This window comes from Schistocerca gregaria, chromosome 4, assembly GCF_023897955.1.
Source record: "Schistocerca gregaria isolate iqSchGreg1 chromosome 4, iqSchGreg1.2, whole genome shotgun sequence".
NCBI lineage: Eukaryota > Metazoa > Arthropoda > Insecta > Orthoptera > Acrididae > Schistocerca > Schistocerca gregaria.
The window spans coordinates 11,492,481-11,510,579 of record NC_064923.1 but is presented as its reverse complement, the minus strand read 5'-3'; positions in this window follow the sequence as shown (position 1 = coordinate 11,510,579).

Below are 18,099 nucleotides of genomic sequence, written 5' to 3'. Positions count from 1 at the left end.
CCCTCTTCCTTAAAACCCATATCCTTTCGTCTTTCCCTCTCCTTTTTGAAGAAGCAACCATCGGTTGCGAAAGCTAGTAATTCTGTGTGTGTGTTTGTGTGTTTTGTTTATGTTCCTGTCTGCCGGCGCTTTCCGCTTGGTAAGTCTTGGAATCTTTGTTTTTAATATATTTTTCCCATGTTTAAGTTTCTTTTTATTATATTTACATCATCATTAATTTGAACCCAACAATTATTGTCTCTGTTGCATTTCGAAATCTTCTCTATCGTCTTACTTTCTCATTTCGTTTGTACAAGAAGTTTCACATTGTATTCATCTTCCATTTTTGCGTAATCTACCATACAATTTATCCTGCCTAATTATACTCAATAATACGTAATTTACTTCCAAACCATAACCTACAATTTTCAACGCTTTCAACATAACCGCTCTAAATATGTCTGCTTGTGTCTGTGTATGTGCGGATGGATATGTGTGTGTGTGTGTGTGTGTGCGAGTGTACACCTGTCCTTTTTTTCCCCTAAGGGAAGTCTTTCCGCTCCCGGGATCGGAATGACTCCTTACCCTCTTCCTTAAAACCCACATCCTTTCGTCTTTCCCTCTCCTTCCTGTAGAAGCAACCATCGGTTGCGAAAGCTAGTAATTCTGTGTGTGTGTTTGTGTGTTTTGTTCATGTGCCTGTCTGCCGGCGCTTTCCCGCTTGCTAAATCTTGGAATCATTGTTTTTAATATATTTTTCCCATGTGGAAGTTTCTTTCTATTTTATGTACATCATCATTAATTTGAACCCATCAATTATTGTCTCTGTTGCATTTCGAAATCTTCTCTACTGTCTAACTTTCTCTTTTCGTTTGTACAAGAAGTTTCACTTTGTATTCATATTCCATTATTCCGTAATCTACCATACATTTTATCCTGCCTAATTATACTCAATAATACGTAATTTACATCCAAACCATAACCTAAAATTTTCAACGCTTTCAACATAACCGCTTGAAATATGTCTGCTGGAGTCTGTGTATGTGCGGATGGATATGTGTGTGTGTGTGTGTGTGTGTGTGTGTGTGAGTTTGTACACCAGTCCTTTTTTTCCCCTAAGGGAAGTCTTTCCGCTCCCGGGATTGGAATGACTCCTTACCCTCTCGCTTAAAACCCACATCCTTTCGTCTTTCCCTCTCCTTCCTGAAGAAGCAACCATCGGTTGCGAAAACTATTAATTCTGTGTGTGTTTGTGTGTTTTGTTCATGAGCCTGTCTGCCGGCGCTTTCCCGCTTGGTAAGTCTTGGAATCTTTGTTTTTAATATATTTTTCCCATGTGGAAGTTTCTTTCTCTTTTATTTACATCATCGTTAATTTGAACCCAACAATTATTGTCTCTGTTGCATTTCGAAATCTTCTCTATCGTCTTACTTTCTCTTATCGTTTGTACAAGAAGTTTAACTTTGTAATCATCTTCCATTTTTCCGTAATCTACCATACATTTTATCCTGCCTAATTATACTCAATAATACGTAATTTACTTCCAAACCATAACCTAAAGTTTTCAACGCTTTCAACATAACCGCTTTAAATATGTCTGCTTCTGTCTGTGTATGTGCGGATGGATATGTGTTCATGTGTGGGTGTGCGAGTGTACACCTGTCCTTTTTTTCCCCTAAGGGAAGTCTTTCCGCTCCCAGGATTGGAATGACTCCTTACCCTCTCCCTAAAAACCCACATCCTCTCATCTTTCCCTCTCCTTCCTGAAGAAGCAACCATCGGTTGCGGAAGCTAGTAATTCTGTGTGTGTGTTTGTGTGTTTTGTTCATGTGCCTGTCTGCCGGCGCTTTTCCGCTTGGTAAGTCTTGGAATCTTTGTTTTTAATATATTTTTCCCATGTGGAAGTTTCTTTCTATTTTATGTACATCATCATTAATTTGAACCCAACAATTATTGTCTCTCTTGCATTTCGAAATCTTCTCTATCGTCTTACTTTCTCTTTTCGTTTGGACAAGAAGTTTAACTTTGTAATCATCTTCCATTTTTCCGTAATCTACCATACATTTTATCCTGCCTAATTATACTCAATAATACGTAATTTACTTCCAAACCATAACCTAAAATTTTCAACGCTTTCAACATAACCTCTATAAATATGTCTGCAGGTGTCTGTGTATGTGCAGATGGATATGTGTGCGTGTGTGGGTGTGCGAGTGTACACCTGTCCTTTTTTTCCCCTAAGGGAAGTCTTACCGCTCCCGGGATTGGAATGACTCCTTACCCTCTCCTTAAAAACCCACATTCTCTCATCTTTCCCTCTCCTTCCTGAAGAAGCAACCATTGGTTGCGAAAGCTAGTAATTCTGTGTGTGTGTTTGAGTGTTTTGTTCATGTGCCTGTCTGCCGGCGCTTTTCCGCTTGGTAAGTCTTGGAATCTTTGTTTTTAATATATTTTTCCCATGTGGAAGTTTCTTTCTATTTTATGGACATCATCATTAATTTGAACCCAACAATTATTGTCTCTCTTGCATTTCGAAATCTTCTCTATAGTCTTACATTCTCTTTTCGTTTGTACAAGAAGTTTAACTTTGTAATCATCTTCCATTTTTCCGTAATCTACCATACATTTTACCCTGCCTAATTATACTCAATAATACGTAATTTACTTCCAAACCATAACCTAAAATTTTCAACGCTTTTAACATATCCGCTTTAAATATGTCTGTGTATGTTTGGATGCATATGTGTGTGTGTGTGTGTGTGTGTGTGTGTGTGTGTGTGTGTGTGTGTGTGTGTGTGTGCGAGTGTACACCCGTCCTTTTTTTGCCCTGAGGGAAGTCTTTCCGCTCCCGGGATTGGAATGACTCCTTACCCTCTCCCTTAAAACCCACATCCTTTCGTCTTTCCCTATCCTTCCTGAAGAAGCAACCATCGGTTGTGAAAGCTAGTAATTCTGTGTGTGTGTTTGTGTGTTTTGTTCATGTGCCTGTCTGCCGGCGCTTTCAAGCTTGGTAAGTCTTGGAATCTTTGTTTTTAATATATTTTTCCCATGTGGAAGTTTCTTTCTATTTTATTTACATCATCCTCAAAATGAACCCATTAATTATTGTCTCTGTTGCATTTCAATATCTTCTCTATCGTCTTACTTTCTTTTTTCGTTTGTACAAGAAGTTTCACATTGTATTCATCTTCCATTTTTGCGTAATCTACCATACAATTTATCCTGCCTAATTATACTCAATAATACGTAATTTACTTTCAAACCATAACCTAAAATTTTCAACGCTTTCAACATAACCGCTTTAAATATGTCTGGTTGTGTCTGTGTATGTGCGGATGGATATGTGTGTGTGTGTGTGTGTGTGAGTGTACACCTGTCCTTTTCTTCCCCTAAGGGAAGTCTTTCCGCTCCGAGGATTGGAATGACTCCTTACCCTCTCCCTAAAAACCCACATCCTCTCATCTTTCCCTCTCCTTCCTGAAGAAGCAACCATCGGTTGCGAAAGCTAGTAATTCTGTGTGTGTGTTTGTGTGTTTTGTTCATGTGCCTGTCTGCCGGTGCTTTTCCGCTTGGCAAGTCAAGGAATCTTTGTTTTTAATATATTTTTCCCATGTGGAAGTTTCTTTCTATTTTATGTACATCATCATTAATTTGAACCCAACAATTATTGTCTCTGTTGCATTTCGAAATCTTCTCTATCGTCTTACTTTCTCTTTTCGTTTGTACAAGAAGTTTAACTTTGTAATCATCTTCCATTTTTCCGTAATCTACCATACATTTTATCCTGCCTAATTATACTCAATAATACGTAATTTACTTCCAAACCATAACCTAAAATTTTCTACGCTTTCAACATAACCGCTTTAAATATGTCTCCAGGTGTCTGTGTATGTGCGGATGGATATGTGTGTGTGGGTGTGTGTGTGTGTGCGAGTGTACACCTGTCCGTTTTTTCCCCTAAGGGAAGTCTTTCTGCTCCCGGGATTGGAATGACTCCTTACCCTCTCCCTTAAAACCCACATCCTTTCGTCTTTCCCACTCCATCCTGAAGAAGCAACCATTGGTTGGGAAAGCTAGTAATTCTGTGTGTGTGTTTGTGTGTTTTGTTCATGTGCCTGTCTGCCTGCACTTTCCCACTTGGTAAGTCTTGGAATCTTTGTTTTTAATATATTTTTCCCATGTGGAAGTTTCTTTCTATTTTATTTACATCATCATTAATTTGAACCCAACAATTATTGTCTCTGTTGCATTTCAGAAATCTTCTCCATCGTCTTACTTTCTCTTTTCGTTTGTACAAGAAGTTTCACTTTGTATTCATCTTCCATTTTTCCGTAATCTACCACACAATTTATCCTGCCTAATTATACTCAATAATACGTAACTTACTTCCAAACCATAACCTATTATTTTCAACGCTTTCAACATAACCGCTTTAAATATGTCTGCTTGTGTCTGTGTATGTGCGGATGGATATGTGTGTGTGTGTGTGTGTGTGTCTGCGAGTGTACACCAGTCCTCTTTTTCCCCTAAGATAAGTCTTTCCGCTCCCAGGATTGGAATGACTCCTTACCCTCTCCCTAAAAACCCACATCCTCTCATCTTTCCCTCTCCTTCCTGAAGAAGCAACCATCGGTTGCGAAAGCTAGTAATTCTGTGTGTGTGTTTGTGTGTTTTGTTCATGTGCCTGTCTGCCGGCGCTTTTCCGCTTGGTAAGTCTTGGAATCTTTGTTTTTAATATATTTTTCCCATGTGGAAGTTTCTTTCTATTTTATGTACATCATCATTAATTTGAACCCAACAATTATTGTCTCTGTTGCATTTCGAAATCTTCTCTATCGTCTTACTTTCTCTTTTCGTTTGTACAAGAAGTTTAACTTTGTAATCATCTTCCATTTTTCCGTAATCTACCATACATTTTATCCTGCCTAATTATACTCAATAATACGTAATTTACTTCCAAACAATAACCTAAAATTTTCAACGCTTTCAACATAACCGCTTTAAATATGTCTGCAGGTGTCTGTGTATGTGCGGATGGATATGTGTGTGTGTGTGTGTGTGTGTGTGTGTGTGTGTGTGTGCGAGTGTACACCTGTCCGTTTTTTCCCCTAAGGAAGTCTTTCTGCTCCCGGGATTGGAATGAATCCTTACCCTCTCCCTTAAAACCCACATCCTTTCGTCTTTCCCTCTCCTTCCTGAAGAAGCAACAGTCAGTTGGGAAAGCTAGTAATTCTGAGTGTGTGTTTGTGTGTTTTGTTCATGTGCCTGTCTGCCGGCGCTTTCCCGCCTGGTAAGTCTTGAAATCTTTTTTTTTAATAAATTTTTCCCATGTGTAAGTTTCTTTCTACTTTATTTATATCATCATTAACTTGAACCCAACAATTATTGTCTCTGTTGCATTTCGAAATCTTCTCCTTCGTCTTACTTTCTCGTTTCGTTTGTACAAGAAGTTTCACTTTGTATTCATCTTCCATTTATCCGTAATCTACCATACAATTTATCCTGCTTAAATATACTCAATAATACGTAATTTACTTCCAAACCATAAGCTAAAATTTTCAACGCTTTCAACATAACCGCTTTAAATATGTCTGCTTGTGTCTGTGTATATGCGGATGGATATGTGTGTGTGTGTGTGTGTGTGTGTGTGTGTGTGTGTGTGTGTGTGTGTGTGCGCGAGTGTACACCTGTCCTTTTTTTCCCCTAAGGGAAGTCTTCCGCTCCCGGGATTGGAATGACTCCTTACCCTCTCCATTAAAACCCACACCCTTTCGTCTTTCCCTCTCCTTCCTGTAGAAGCAACCATCGGTTGCGAAAGCTAGTAATTCTGTGTGTGTGTTTGTGTGTTTTGTTCATGTGCCTGTCTGCCGGCGCTTTCCCGCTTGGTAAGTCTTGGAATCATTGTTTTTAATATATTTTTCCCATGTGGAAGTTTCTTTCTATTTTATGTACATCATCCTCAATTTGAACCCAACAATTACTGTCTCTGTTGCATTTCGAAATCTTCTCTACTGTCTAACTTTCTCTTTTCGTTTGTACAAGAAGTTTCACTTTGTATTCATATTCCATTATTCCGTAATCTACCATACATTTTATCCTGCCTAATTATACTCAATAATACGTAATTTACATCCAAACCATAACCTAAAATTTTTAACGCTTTCAACATAACCGCTTTAAATATGTCTGCTTGTGTCTGTGTATGTGCGGATGGATATGTGTGTGTGTGTGTGTGTGTGTGTGTGCGTTTGTACACCAGTCCTTTTTTTCCCCTAAGGGAAGTCTTTCCGCTCCCGGGATTGGAATGACTCCTTACCCTCTCCCTTAAAACCCACATCCTTTCGTCTTTCCCTCTCCTTCCTCAAGAAGCAACCATCGGTTGCGAAAACTATTAATTCTGTGTGTGTGTTTGTGTGTTTTGTTCATGAGCCTGTCTGCCGGCGCTTTCCCGCTTGGTAAGTCTTGGAATCTTTGTTTTTAATATATTTTTCCGATGTGGAAGTTTCTTTCTATTTTATTTACATCATCATTAATTTGAACCCAACAATTATTGTCTCTGTTGCATTTCGAAATCTTCTCTATCGTCTTACTTTCTCTTATCGTTTGTACAAGAAGTTTAACTTTGTAATCATCTTCCATTTTTCCATAATCTACCATACATTTTATCCTGCCTAATTATACTCAATAATACGTAATTTACTTCCAAACCATAACCTAAAATTTTCAACGCTTTCAACATAACCGCTTTATATATGTCTGCTTCTGTCTGTGTATGTGCGGATGGATATGTGTGCGTGTGTGTGTGTGCGAGTGTACACCTGTCCGTTTTTTCCCCTAAGGGAAGTCTTTCCGCTCCCGGGATTGGAATGACTCCTTACCCTCTCCCTTAAAACCCACATCCTTTCGTCTTTCCCACTCCTTCCTGAAGAAGCAACCATCGGTTGCGAAAGCTAGTAATTCTGTGTGTGTGTTTGTGTGTTTTGTTCATGTGCCTGTCTGCCTGCACTTTCCCGCTTGGTAAGTCTTGGAATCTTTGTTTTTAATATATTTTTCCCATGTGGAAGTTTCTTTCTATTTTATTTACATCATCATTAATTTGAACCCAACAATTATTGTCTCTGTTGCATTTCGAAATCTTCTCCATCGTCTTACTTTCTCTTTTCGTTTGTACAAGAAGTTTCACTTTGTATTCATCTTCCATTTTTTCGTAATCTACCATACATTTTATCCTGCCTAATTATACTCAATAATACGTAATTTACTTCCAAACCATAACCTCAAATTTTCAACGCTTTCAACATAACCGCTTTATATATGTCTGCTTGTGTCTGTGTATGTGCGGATGGATATGTGTGTGTGTGTGTGTGTGTGTGTTTGTGCGAGTGTACACCTGTCCTTTTTTTCCCCTAATTGAAGTCTTTCCGCTCCCGGTATTGGAATGACTCCTTACCCTCTTCCTTAAAACCCACAGCCTTTCGTCTTTCCCTCTCCTTCCTGAAGAAGCAACCATCGGTTGTGAAAGCTAGTAATTCTGTGTGTGTGTTTGTGTGTTTTGTTCATGTGCCTGTCTGCCGGCGCTTTCAAGCTTGGTAAGTCTTGGAATCTTTGTTTTTAATATATTTTTTCCATGTGGAAGTTTCTTTGTATTTTATTCACATCATCATTAACTTGAAACCAACAATTATTGACTCTGTTCCATTTCAAAATCTTCTCCATCGTCTTACTTTCTCTTTTCGTTTGTACAAGAAGTTTCACTATGTATTCATCTTCCATTTTTTCGTAATCTACCATACATTTTATCCTGCCTAATTATACTCAATAATACGTAATTTACTTCCAAACCATAACCTAAAATTTTCAACGCCTTCAACATAACTGCTTTAAATATGTCTGCTTGTGTCTGTGTAAGTGCGGATGGATATGTGTGTGTGTGTGTGTGTGCGAGTGTACACCTGTTCTGTTTTTCCCCTAAGGGAAGTCTCTCTGCTCCCGGGATTGGAATGACTCCTTACCCTCTCCCTTAAAACCCACATCCTTTCGTCTTTCCCTCTCCTTCCTGAAGAAGCAACCATCAGTTGGGAAAGCTAGTAATTTTGAGTGTGTGTTTGTGTGTTTTGTTCATGTGCCTGTCTGCCGGCGCTTTCCCGCCTGGTAAGTCCTGAAATCTTTTTCTTTAATAAATTTTTCCCATGTGGAAGTTTCTTTCTACTTTATTTACATCATCATTAACTTGAACCCAACAATTATTGTCTCTGTTGCATTTCGAAATCTTCTCCTTCGTCTTACTTTCTCGTTTCGTTTGTACAAGAAGTTTCACTTTGTATTCATCTTCCATTTATCCGTAATCTACCATACAATTTATCCTGCTTAAATATACTCAATAATATGTAATTTACTTCCAAACCATAAGCTAAAATTTTCAACGCTTTCAACATAACCGCTTTAAATATGTCTGCTTGTGTCTGTGTATGTGCGGATGGATATGTGTGTGTGTGTGTGTGTGTGTGTGTGTGTGTGTGTGTGTGTGTGTGTGTGTGTGTGTATGTGTGTGTGTGTGCGCGAGTGTACACCTGTCCGTTTTTTCCCCTAAGGGAAGTCTTTCCGCTCCCGGGATTGGAATGACTCCTTACCCTCTCCCTTAAAACCCACATCCTTTCGTCTTTCCCACTCCTTCCTGAAGAAGCAACCATCGGTTGGGAAAGCTAGTAATTCTGTGTGTGTGTTTGTGTGTTTTGTTCATGTGCCTGTCTGCCTGCACTTTCCCGCTTGGTAAGTCTTGGAATCTTTGTTTTTAATATATTCTTCCCATGTGGAAGTTTCTTTCTATTTTATTTACATCATCATTAATTTGAACCCAACAATTATTGTCTCTGTTGCATTTCGAAATCTTCTCCATCGTCTTACTTTCTCTTTTCGTTTGTACAAGAAGTTTCACTATGTATTCATCTTCCATTTTTTCGTAATCTACCATACATTTTATCCTGCCTAATTATACTCAATAATACGTAATTTACTTCCAAACCATAACCTAAAATTTTCAACGCCTTCAACATAACTGCTTTAAATATGTCTGCTTGTGTCTGTGTAAGTGCGGATGGATATGTGTGTGTGTGTGTGTGTGCGAGTGTACACCTGTCCTGTTTTTCCCCTAAGGGAAGTCTCTCTGCTCCCGGGATTGGAATGACTCCTTACCCTCTCCCTTAAAACCCACATCCTTTCGTCTTTCCCTCTCCTTCCTGAAGAAGCAACCATCCGTTGGGAAAGCTAGTAATTTTGAGTGTGTGTTTGTGTGTTTTGTTCATGTTCCTGTCTGCCGGCGCTTTCCCGCCTGGTAAGTCTTGAAATCTTTTTTTTTAATAAATTTTTCCCATGTGGAAGTTTCTTTCTACTTTATTTACATCATCATTAACTTGAACCCAACAATTATTGTCTCTGTTGCATTTCGAAATCTTCTCCTTTGTCTTACTTTCTCGTTTCGTTTGTACAAGAAGTTTCACTTTGTATTCATCTTCCATTTATCCGTAATCTACCATACAATTTATCCTGCTTAAATATACTCAATAATATGTAATTTACTTCCAAACCATAAGCTAAAATTTTCAACGCTTTCAACATAACCGCTTGAAATATGTCTGCTGGAGTCTGTGTATGTGCGGATGGATATGTGTGTGTGTGTGTGTGTGTGTGTGTGTGTGAGTTTGTACACCAGTCCTTTTTTTCCCCTAAGGGAAGTCTTTCCGCTCCCGGGATTGGAATGACTCCTTACCCTCTCGCTTAAAACCCACATCCTTTCGTCTTTCCCTCTCCTTCCTGAAGAAGCAACCATCGGTTGCGAAAACTATTAATTCTGTGTGTGTGTTTGTGTGTTTTGTTCATGAGCCTGTCTGCCGGCGCTTTCCCGCTTGGTAAGTCTTGGAATCTTTGTTTTTAATATATTTTTCCCATGTGGAAGTTTCTTTCTCTTTTATTTACATCATCGTTAATTTGAACCCAACAATTATTGTCTCTGTTGCATTTCGAAATCTTCTCTATCGTCTTACTTTCTCTTATCGTTTGTACAAGAAGTTTAACTTTGTAATCATCTTCCATTTTTCCGTAATCTACCATACATTTTATCCTGCCTAATTATACTCAATAATACGTAATTTACTTCCAAACCATAACCTAAAGTTTTCAACGCTTTCAACATAACCGCTTTAAATATGTCTGCTTCTGTCTGTGTATGTGCGGATGGATATGTGTGCATGTGTGGGTGTGCGAGTGTACACCTGTCCTTTTTTTCCCCTAAGGGAAGTCTTTCCGCTCCCAGGATTGGAATGACTCCTTACCCTCTCCCTAAAAACCCACATCCTCTCATCTTTCCCTCTCCTTCCTGAAGAAGCAACCATCGGTTGCGGAAGCTAGTAATTCTGTGTGTGTGTTTGTGTGTTTTGTTCATGTGCCTGTCTGCCGGCGCTTTTCCGCTTGGTAAGTCTTGGAATCTTTGTTTTTAATATATTTTTCCCATGTGGAAGTTTCTTTCTATTTTATGTACATCATCATTAATTTGAACCCAACAATTATTGTCTCTCTTGCATTTCGAAATCTTCACTATCGTCTTACTTTCTCTTTTCGTTTGGACAAGAAGTTTAACTTTGTAATCATCTTCCACTTTTCCGTAATCTACCATACATTTTATCCTGCCTAATTATACTCAATAATACGTAATTTACTTCCAAACCATAACCTAAAATTTTCAACGCTTTCAACATAACCTCTTTAAATATGTCTGCAGGTGTCTGTGTATGTGCAGATGGATATGTGTGCGTGTGTGGGTGTGCGAGTGTACACCTGTCCTTTTTTTCCCCTAAGGGAAGTCTTACCGCTCCCGGGATTGGAATGACTCCTTACCCTCTCCCTTAAAACCCACATCCTTTCGTCTTTCCCTATCCTTCCTGAAGAAGCAACCATCGGTTGTGAAAGCTAGTAATTCTGTGTGTGTGTTTGTGTGTTTTGTTCATGTGCCTGTCTGCCGGCGCTTTCAAGCTTGGTAAGTCTTGGAATCTTTGTTTTTAATATATTTTTCCCATGTGGAAGTTTCTTTCTATTTTATGTACATCATTATTAACTTGAACCCAACAATTATTGTCTCTGTTGCATTTCGAAATCTTCTCTATCGTCTTACTTTCTCTTTTCGTTTGTACAAGAAGTTTAACTTTGTAATCATCTTCCATTTTTCCGTAATCTACCATACATTTTATCCTGCCTAATTATACTCAATAATACGTAATTTACTTCCAAACCATAACCTAAAATTTTCTACGCTTTCAACATAACCGCTTTAAATATGTCTCCAGGTGTCTGTGTATGTGCGGATGGATATGTGTGTGTGTGTGTGTGTGTGTGTGCGAGTGTACACCTGTCCGTTTTTTCCCCTAAGGGAAGTCTTTCTGCTCCCGGGATTGGAATGACTCCTTACCCTCTCCCTTAAAACCCACATCCTTTCGTCTTTCCCACTCCTTCCTGAAGAAGCAACCATCGGTTGGGAAAGCTAGTAATTCTGTGTGTGTGTTTGTGTGTTTTGTTCATGTGCCTGTCTGCCTGCACTTTCCCACTTGGTAAGTCTTGGAATCTTTGTTTTTAATATATTTTTCCCATGTGGAAGTTTCTTTCTATTTTATTTACATCATCATTAATTTGAACCCAACAATTATTGTCTCTGTTGCATTTCAGAAATCTTCTCCATCGTCTTACTTTCTCTTTTCGTTTGTACAAGAAGTTTCACTTTGTATTCATCTTCCTTTTTTCCGTAATCTACCACACAATTTATCCTGCCTAATTATACTCAATAATACGTAACTTACTTCCAAACCATAACCTATTATTTTCAACGCTTTCAACATAACCGCTTTAAATATGTCTGCTTGTGTCTGTGTATGTGCGGATGGATATGTGTGTGTGTGTGTGTGTGTGTGTGTGTGTGTGTGTGTGTGTGTGTGTGCGCGAGTGTACACCTGTCCTTTTTTTCCCCTAAGGGAAGTCTTTCCGCTCCCGGGATTGGAATGACTCCTTACCCTCTCCATTAAAACCCACACCCTTTCGTCTTTCCCTCTCCTTCCTGTAGAAGCAACCATCGGTTGCGAAAGCTAGTAATTCTGTGTGTGTGTTTGTGTGTTTTGTTCATGTGCCTGTCTGCCGGCGCTTTCCCGCTTGGTAAGTCTTGGAATCATTGTTTTTAATATATTTTTCCCATGTGGAAGTTTCTTTCTATTTTATGTACATCATCCTCAATTTGAACCCAACAATTACTGTCTCTGTTGCATTTCGAAATCTTCTCTACTGTCTAACTTTCTCTTTTCGTTTGTACAAGAAGTTTCACTTTGTATTCATATTCCATTATTCCGTAATCTACCATACATTTTATCCTGCCTAATTATACTCAATAATACGTAATTTACATCCAAACCATAACCTAAAATTTTTAACGCTTTCAACATAACCGCTTTAAATATGTCTGCTTGTGTCTGTGTATGTGCGGATGGATATGTGTGTGTGTGTGTGTGTGTGTGTGCGTTTGTACACCAGTCCTTTTTTTCCCCTAAGGGAAGTCTTTCCGCTCCCGGGATTGGAATGACTCCTTACCCTCTCCCTTAAAACCCACATCCTTTCGTCTTTCCCTCTCCTTCCTGAAGAAGCAACCATCGGTTGCGAAAACTATTAATTCTGTGTGTGTGTTTGTGTGTTTTGTTCATGAGCCTGTCTGCCGGCGCTTTCCCGCTTGGTAAGTCTTGGAATCTTTGTTTTTAATATATTTTTCCGATGTGGAAGTTTCTTTCTATTTTATTTACATCATCATTAATTTGAACCCAACAATTATTGTCTCTGTTGCATTTCGAAATCTTCTCTATCGTCTTACTTTCTCTTATCGTTTGTACAAGAAGTTTAACTTTGTAATCATCTTCCATTTTTCCATAATCTACCATACATTTTATCCTGCCTAATTATACTCAATAATACGTAATTTACTTCCAAACCATAACCTAAAATTTTCAACGCTTTCAACATAACCGCTTTATATATGTCTGCTTCTGTCTGTGTATGTGCGGATGGATATGTGTGCGTGTGTGTGTGTGCGAGTGTACACCTGTCCGTTTTTTCCCCTAAGGGAAGTCTTTCCGCTCCCGGGATTGGAATGACTCCTTACCCTCTCCCTTAAAACCCACATCCTTTCGTCTTTCCCACTCCTTCCTGAAGAAGCAACCATCGGTTGCGAAAGCTAGTAATTCTGTGTGTGTGTTTGTGTGTTTTGTTCATGTGCCTGTCTGCCTGCACTTTCCCGCTTGGTAAGTCTTGGAATCTTTGTTTTTAATATATTTTTCCCATGTGGAAGTTTCTTTCTATTTTATTTACATCATCATTAATTTGAACCCAACAATTATTGTCTCTGTTGCATTTCGAAATCTTCTCCATCGTCTTACTTTCTCTTTTCGTTTGTACAAGAAGTTTCACTTTGTATTCATCTTCCATTTTTTCGTAATCTACCATACATTTTATCCTGCCTAATTATACTCAATAATACGTAATTTACTTCCAAACCATAACCTAAAATTTTCAACGCTTTCAACATAACCGCTTTATATATGTCTGCTTGTGTCTGTGTATGTGCGGATGGATATGTGTGTGTGTGTGTGTGTGTGTGTTTGTGCGAGTGTACACCTGTCCTTTTTTTCCCCTAATTGAAGTCTTTCCGCTCCCGGGATTGGAATGACTCCTTACCCTCTTCCTTAAAACCCACATCCTTTCGTCTTTCCCTCTCCTTCCTGAAGAAGCAACCATCGGTTGTGAAAGCTAGTAATTCTGTGTGTGTGTTTGTGTGTTTTGTTCATGTGCCTGTCTGCCGGCGCTTTCAAGCTTGGTAAGTCTTGGAATCTTTGTTTTTAATATATTTTTTCCATGTGGAAGTTTCTTTGTATTTTATTCACATCATCATTAACTTGAAACCAACAATTATTGACTCTGTTCCATTTCAAAATCTTCTCCATCGTCTTACTTTCTCTTTTCGTTTGTACAAGAAGTTTCACTATGTATTCATCTTCCATTTTTTCGTAATCTACCATACATTTTATCCTGCCTAATTATACTCAATAATACGTAATTTACTTCCAAACCATAACCTAAAATTTTCAACGCCTTCAACATAACTGCTTTAAATATGTCTGCTTGTGTCTGTGTAAGTGCGGATGGATATGTGTGTGTGTGTGTGTGTGCGAGTGTACACCTGTCCTGTTTTTCCCCTAAGGGAAGTCTCTCTGCTCCCGGGATTGGAATGACTCCTTACCCTCTCCCTTAAAACCCACATCCTTTCGTCTTTCCCTCTCCTTCCTGAAGAAGCAACCATCAGTTGGGAAAGCTAGTAATTTTGAGTGTGTGTTTGTGTGTTTTGTTCATGTGCCTGTCTGCCGGCGCTTTCCCGCCTGGTAAGTCCTGAAATCTTTTTTTTTAATAAATTTTTCCCATGTGGAAGTTTCTTTCTACTTTATTTACATCATCATTAACTTGAACCCAACAATTATTGTCTCTGTTGCATTTCGAAATCTTCTCCTTCGTCTTACTTTCTCGTTTCGTTTGTACAAGAAGTTTCACTTTGTATTCATCTTCCATTTATCCGTAATCTACCATACAATTTATCCTGCTTAAATATACTCAATAATATGTTATTTACTTCCAAACCATAAGCTAAAATTTTCAACGCTTTCAACATAACCGCTTTAAATATGTCTGCTTGTGTCTGTGTATGTGCGGATGGATATGTGTGTGTGTGTGTGTGTGTGTGTGTGTGTGTGTGTGTGTGTGTGTGTGTGTGTGTGTGCGCGAGTGTACACCTGTCCGTTTTTTCCCCTAAGGGAAGTCTTTCCGCTCCCGGGATTGGAATGACTCCTTACCCTCTCCCTTAAAACCCACATCCTTTCGTCTTTCCCACTCCTTCCTGAAGAAGCAACCATCGGTTGGGAAAGCTAGTAATTCTGTGTGTGTGTTTGTGTGTTTTGTTCATGTGCCTGTCTGCCTGCACTTTCCCGCTTGGTAAGTCTTGGAATCTTTGTTTTTAATATATTCTTCCCATGTGGAAGTTTCTTTCTATTTTATTTACATCATCATTAATTTGAACCCAACAATTATTGTCTCTGTTGCATTTCGAAATCTTCTCCATCGTCTTACTTTCTCTTTTCGTTTGTACAAGAAGTTTCACTTTGTATTCATCTTCCATTTTTTTGTAATCTACCATACATTTTATCCTGCCTAATTATACTCAATAATACGTAATTTACTTCCAAACCATAACCTAAAACTTTCAACGCTTTCAACATAACCGCTTTATATATATCTGCTTGTGTCTGTGTATGTGCGGATGGATATGTGTGTGTGTGTGTGTGTGTGTTTGTGCGAGTGTACACCTGTCCTTTTTTTCCCCTAATTGAAGTCTTTCCGCTCCCGGGATTGGAATGACTCCTTACCCTCTTCCTTAAAACCCACATCCTTTCGTCTTTCCCTCTCCTTCCTGAAGAAGCAACCATCGGTTGTGAAAGCTAGTAATTCTGTGTGTGTGTTTGTGTGTTTTGTTCATGTGCCTGTCTGCCGGCGCTTTCAAGCTTGGTAAGTCTTGGAATCTTTGTTTTTAATATATTTTTTCCATGTGGAAGTTTCTTTGTATTTTATTCACATCATCATTAACTTGAAACCAACAATTATTGACTCTGTTCCATTTCAAAATCTTCTCCATCGTCTTACTTTCTCTTTTCGTTTGTACAAGAAGTTTCACTATGTATTCATCTTCCATTTTTTCGTAATCTACCATACATTTTATCCTGCCTAATTATACTCAATAATACGTAATTTACTTCCAAACCATAACCTAAAATTTTCAACGCCTTCAACATAACTGCTTTAAATATGTCTGCTTGTGTCTGTGTAAGTGCGGATGGATATGTGTGTGTGTGTGTGTGTGCGAGTGTACACCTGTCCTGTTTTTCCCCTAAGGGAAGTCTCTCTGCTCCCGGGATTGGAATGACTCCTTACCCTCTCCCTTAAAACCCACATCCTTTCGTCTTTCCCTCTCCTTCCTGAAGAAGCAACCATCAGTTGGGAAAGCTAGTAATTTTGAGTGTGTGTTTGTGTGTTTTGTTCATGTGCCTGTCTGCCGGCGCTTTCCCGCCTGGTAAGTCTTGAAATCTTTTTTTTTAATAAATTTTTCCCATGTGGAAGTTTCTTTCTACTTTATTTACATCATCATTAACTTGAACCCAACAATTATTGTCTCTGTTGCATTTCGAAATCTTCTCCTTTGTCTTACTTTCTCGTTTCGTTTGTACAAGAAGTTTCACTTTGTATTCATCTTCCATTTATCCGTAATCTACCATACAATTTATCCTGCTTAAATATACTCAATAATATGTAATTTACTTCCAAACCATAAGCTAAAATTTTCAACGCTTTCAACATAACCGCTTTAAATATGTCTGCTTGTGTCTGTGTATGTGCGGATGGATATGTGTGTGTGTGTGTGTGTGTGTGTGTGTGTGTGTGTGTGTGTGTGTGTGTGTGTGTGTGTGTGTGTGCGCGAGTGTACACCTGTCCTTTTTTTCCCCTAAGGGAAGTCTTTCCGCTCCCGGGATTGGAATGACTCCTTACCCTCTCCATTAAAACCCACATCCTTTCGTCTTTCCCTCTCCTTCCTGTAGAAGCAACCATCGGTTGCGAAAGCTAGTAATTCTGTGTGTGTGTTTGTGTGTTTTGTTCATGTGCCTGTCTGCCGGCGCTTTCCCGATTGGTAAGGCTTGGAATCATGTTTTTAATATATTTTTCCCATGTGGAAGTTTCTTTCTATTTTATGTACATCATCCTCAATTTGAACCCAACTATTACTGTCTCTGTTGCATTTCGAAATCTTCTCTACTGTCTAACTTTCTCTTTTCGTTTGTACAAGAAGTTTCACTTTGTATTCATATTCCATTATTCCGTAATCTACCATACATTTTATCCTGCCTAATTATACTCAATAATACGTAATTTACATCCAAACCATAACCTAAAATTTTCAACGCTTTCAACATAACCGCTTTAAATATGTCTGCTTGTGTCTGTGTATGTGCGGATGGATATGTGTGTGTGTGTGTGTGTGTGTGTGTGCGTTTGTACACCAGTCCTTTTTTTCCCCTAAGGGAAGTCTTTCCGCTCCAGGGATTGGAATGACTCCTTACCCTCTCCCTTAAAACCCACATCCTTTCGTCTTTCCCTCTCCTTCCTGAAGAAGCAACCATCGGTTGCGAAAACTATTAATTCTGTGTGTGTGTTTGTGTGTTTTGTTCATGAGCCTGTCTGCCGGCGCTTTCCCGCTTGGTATGTCTTGGAATCTTTGTTTTTAATATATTTTTCCCATGTGGAAGTTTCTTTCTCTTTTATTTACATCATCGTTAATTTGAACCCAACAATTATTGTCTCTGTTGCATTTCGAAATCTTCTCTATCGTCTTACTTTCTCTTATCGTTTGTACAAGAAGTTTAACTTTGTAATCATCTTCCATTTTTTCGTAACTTACCATACAATTTATCCTCCTAATTATACTCAATAATACGTAACTTACTTCCAAACCATAACCTATTATTTTCAACGCTTTCAACATAACCGCTTTAAATATGTCTGCTGGTGTCTGTGTATGTGCGGATGGATGTGTGTGTGTGTGTGTGTGTGTGTGTGTGTGCGAGTGTACACCTGTCCTTTTTTTCCCCTAATTGAAGTCTTTCCGGTCCCGGGATTGGAATGACTCCTTACCGTCTTCCTTAAAACCCACATCCTTTCGTCTTTCCCTCTCCTTCAGGAAGAAGCAACCATCGGTTGCGAAAGCTAGTAATTCTGTGTGTGTGTTTGTGTGTTTTGTTTATGTTCCTGTCTGCCGGCGCTTTCCGCTTGGTAAGTCTTGGAATCTTTGTTTTTAATATATTTTTCCCATGTTTAAGTTTCTTTCTATTATATTTACATCATCATTAATTTGAACCCAACAATTATTGTCTCTCTTGCATTTCGAAATCTTCTCTATCGTCTTACTTTCTCTTTTCGTTTGTACAAGAAGTTTAACTTTGTAATCAT